This window comes from Micropterus dolomieu, linkage group LG12 (assembly GCF_021292245.1).
Source record: "Micropterus dolomieu isolate WLL.071019.BEF.003 ecotype Adirondacks linkage group LG12, ASM2129224v1, whole genome shotgun sequence".
Lineage (NCBI taxonomy): Eukaryota > Metazoa > Chordata > Actinopteri > Centrarchiformes > Centrarchidae > Micropterus > Micropterus dolomieu.
The window spans coordinates 37903508-37908062 of NC_060161.1; the positions used below are offsets into that span (position 1 = coordinate 37903508).

General features: G+C 40.1%; 1 long non-coding RNA gene across 1 annotated transcript in view; it reads left to right on the top strand.

The window, feature by feature from the left end:
* LOC123980248 overlaps window positions 1-533 on the top strand; it is a 2564-nt gene extending 2031 nt beyond the window's left edge. The window contains exon 2 of the long non-coding RNA XR_006827432.1: window positions 172-533. This is a non-coding gene — a long non-coding RNA (uncharacterized LOC123980248). The remainder of the gene's footprint in view (window positions 1-171) is intronic.
* The last annotated feature ends 4022 nt before the right edge of the window (window positions 534-4555 follow it).

Consider the following 4555-nt stretch of genomic DNA (forward strand, 5'->3'; position numbering starts at 1 on the left):
AAAACATTTACTGTGGGCTACAACTTCAGTAATCACCGTTTAAATCAAACTAATCTGTATTAAGCTGTAACCTAAATGAACAGTCATCTGTCATGTTGTGATTAGTCGCACTGATTGGATCGTAGTTATCGTGCTGGAGCTGATGTGAATGTGAGTGAATGAGTGAATGAGTGAGGATGACAGGGGTGCAGCTGGAACAAATAAAGTGAGTTTGTTAATATTATCTGCTTATAGTCTTAATGTGTTTTGACCACATTTTATTAAATATGAAATGAGCAAGATTTTTAAATGTAAACTAGAAGTCTAAAAGTCAGTTAGACACATTTTCCACAGAAAGAAAATAATGAATAGCCTGCTGTGTGGGACTGTGGCTTTACAATCACAGGTCCATGAGTAAAATGTGTCTAACTTTGTAGTGCATGTATTCTACATATACGTCCGTAGCATTAAATGTCTTATCTGTTTCTCTGGGTCAGACTCTGTAATCGCCCTCTGGTGTATGACTTTTAATAAATATCAACTGTTTGTTGTAACTTCTTTATTTGTTTCTTCTTAAGGAAATATACAATTTCCACCACAGATCAGTTAAAAACCGCTCTGATAATAATGCCGCCTCCACCAATTATATTTAGATTTTATGAACTTTAATGAATCCCTAAGGGCAGGACTAAACTCGCCAGCCGCTTGGATCCTGAAGGAAGTTTGTTACTCCCAACATAACATCTTCATACCGACAGAAGAAGACTCAGACGCACTGTTCTTTTACAGAGAGAAGAAAAGCCTCTCTTCAGAGTCAACGCCGCTGTTTCCTCTCGCTTTTTCACATCAAGGACCCCTAAACTGACACACATTAGACCACGAACCCCTATTTGATAATATTTTGTCCCTCATCTGATTTTTTGCATTTTTGCTTTTAGATGTTTTATTACAGAAAGTCTGAAACCAATGACCAAAATAGTGATATGGTCTGTCTTTGTGTTACTTTTGGATGGAATTATATTGAAAATTAAACTTTTCCCCTTTTTGCTGGGGACCCCCTGAAACCCTCTTAAGGACCCCTGGGGGTCCCCAGACCCCACTTTGAGAACCACTGCCTTAAACAATCTCCTCAAGCTCGATCCGTAACAGAGACGCATCACTTCCATCATTTGCAAATCACATTTTACACACTGACTGTAGATTTATATGCAACAGCTCTGGGGCCAGATGTGTAAACAACCATGAGTTTATTCTGCACGTGAATTGGTATTTATAACGTGTGATAGGGGCACAGGTGCATTGGTTATGATTACGTTGCGTCAAAAACTGGCAAGTCGACAACTCTGCTAACACAGCCAAACATCGAGCAAGTGCGAAAACACAAGACTTCACTTCTGCCAAAGTGGCTGCTGAGTCCAGTTAAGGGCCCGTTTCCATCAAAGCGTTTCCTTTTTTCAATTCATTGCAATGGGAGCGCTGCGTTTTTACAACATGGTAAAAACGGCAGCAGCATGACGAGGCGCTGAGCGCTCAGCCTTTTTTTCGTCGCCGAGAATTGAAAAATGTTCAACTTTGGAAAAACGCAGTGCCCGTCACTGTCACTTTTTGCCCAGCCGTCCAATCACAGTGCGGTTTGCTGTGTTTATAAACACCACGCTGAGCCATCTCAGCTCTTGCACAAAATGTTAAGGTATTTGCTCGCCCGCATCTCATGAACCCACGTGTGGCGAGTCCGTCTTCTCTTCATGCAGAGCAAGAGCCAGAGCAAGTAGACCTACATACTTTGTAGTGACATTTTTATATTTAGCCGGTTTGCCAACCGCTAATAAACACTAAAGAAGAAGAAAAATGGAACTCTCCTTCTTTGTCGTCGTGATAGGAGGCTGTTGTCTTGTCTGTGTGATGTTCGGCTGATTCTGAGGCTTGTTTCCTTCCTGTGAAGCTGCACAGTTTCAGTAAATTGTGTCTTTTTTGAGCTTGTCTCAAATGATCATCTCAAGGCGTTTTACAGCTGATCTCAGCACATTAGTAGAATAAGAAGAGAAAATAATTGACAAATATGGCGATAAAGATTAGAAAGACATGAGAGAGAATGAAAAAGTATGAGGAAATTTCCTCCCGGTGACAAATATACCAAGTAGCCTATAGATGCATCTGCTGTAAAATAATTTAATATATTGGAAAAGTTCATTTTCTTCCATAATTTAATTCAAATATATACGCTTATAAATATTTCAAGCCTTATTTCGGTTTAATCTGGATGTGTCGGAATAAATTCAGAATAAATTATTATACAGAAATGTCGACCTGAGAAGAGCTCTCTTATCAACTAATTAACTCAAAACACCTGCAAAAGTTTCCTGAGTCTGTAATCTCTCAGTCTGGTTCTGGTGCTCACAATTAACATTTCCACCATATTCAAAAAAAAAATTCAGATTTTAGATGCTCCTGTACTAATGTTACAAAAGCAATAATTGTCTAATTTAATGAATATCACTGTCCAATCACATCACATGTCTGAATCTCATAAATACAAAAACCTTTTTGACTAAAATTATTAGTATCAGCGAGTTATGGTGGCATTTCAGTCCCAGTCTAAAAGTGCTGCTATAAGTTTAACACGTCACAAGATGCAGCTGTGTTTGCTTAGCTTAAAGCTTCATGATGCTTCATCCACTCATCACTACTCGCTAGCTAATGTCAGCTGATTTGACTGTGTTTGAGGGACTATTTTATCCCACAGATGAGTTAGAGGAGGAAGGACAGGCATCACAGCGAGGTACAGCAGCTGGATTAACTGCATATTGGTGATCCATTCTACCTTATTTAGATACGGTGGGAGGGGGGCACCACCAAGAGTCCACCAGGCTGCAGGCTGGACCACCAGGATGCTCACAGCCAAATAACAGGGTCTTCACAGTAGACCAGGAAAACAAGCTGCAGATGTGCATAAAAACGGCAGCTGATATCTGATCCAAATGTGCATTAACTGGTAGATTTTCTAGTTAGTATAAATATTACATGGATAGCTATTTTTTATGAAGTAAAAGGACATAATTTGGCTAGCCTTCAACTCAACAATCATATAATAATAACAGCGGCCCCTCTCAACTTGGACTGATCCTCGTTTTTGCTGAATTCTGATTGGCTGAATGGCACCGATCGAAGGAGTTACTTTCCATCTGGGGCGAGTTCAATCCAAAACCTTTCGCACCTTGTTAGCTACGTTTTGTCGGGCTGAACTCAGCCAGGTTTGTGTGACAAGTGCAACAGAGACAGGGGTGAGAGAACGTCAGTCTCACTCGTTCTCCAGTCTTCCTTTTGCTTCAGCTTGTTGGTTGACAGCTGACTTGAATAACATCAGGTCCAGTGCAGCTAACCTGCCGCCCAGTCGCGCATTCACGCCAAGGGTGATGCATTCAGTACTTGAATGAACATGTTTCCCTTGTCAATGTTTGTATAAACTTTATTAAATATGTGGTTTATAATGGATTGTGGTGCAGAGACAGTGACAGTGTTTCACACTCTTGGCTTACATTTCCCATGTTGTCAGTTGCCAAATCGCATTAACATATGGTTTTGCTGAATAATTAAGTAATTATAATTTCTCAATAAATCTACCTAAAGAAACCTCATTTCTTGACTGGCCACTCTGTGCTGTTTCATAAGAGACACCTTTTGTGCTGTCTCTAGCCACCGTAGCTGTCCTGCGCTCTTTGGAAGGTTAGGGGGCAGTGGTAAACTGGACAGACGGTTGCAATTCACAACCCTCACCACTAGATGACACTAGATCTTACACACTGAACCTTTAAGATAAAAAATGCTACTGATTATAAAATGACCCAAACAGCATGCAGTTTCTTTTTGGCCAAGTTTTCTGTTCTCTCCCTGTGAGGATGACAAAAGAGGAGGGAAGACTAAATCATGCCTACATGTGTGTTTCCTCAGCAGGGATGATATTACATGAGAAAAGTTGATTTACAGGAGAAACAGATCTGAAAGCTACACAGAATGCCTGAGAGCTGCACTGACTTAGATCATATCATATTGATATACTTTGAATTGGCACCTGCCACCTGAATATGTTTCCATTTACATAAATAAAAAAAATTCCACCATAAATTGGTGCAGAAAAGTTCACCAGAATGCAGGAAATTAAGTATTTAATGAGCTAAATTTCCTGGGGTTGACTCATATTTCTCGGCATTGAAAATATCTTTAAAACACTTTTTAAGGATCTTTTTGTCTCGTTCCCGTGAACCTAACATCACGTAAACCTAACATTTCGTATCGTGGTGTCTCGCTAGCTACGTGTCTCTTCACAGCCCTAATCTGCTCCCACCTCTTTTCAACACAAAGTGATGCCCTTGGCTACTCAAAGGATTACAGTAACTGACGCGATTACCGTGACTGATTTGTTTGGTTTAGAAAGAGTGCAAGGCGAGTCCAATCATCTGCTTTCTTCTCTGTACTAAAGCAGTTGCAGTATGTAAAAGCAACTAAAGTGTTTAAATATCGTGGAAACTTGAGAGGAATTGACGTTCCGCCAAACTGGAAAATTCTCATTTAATTTGGC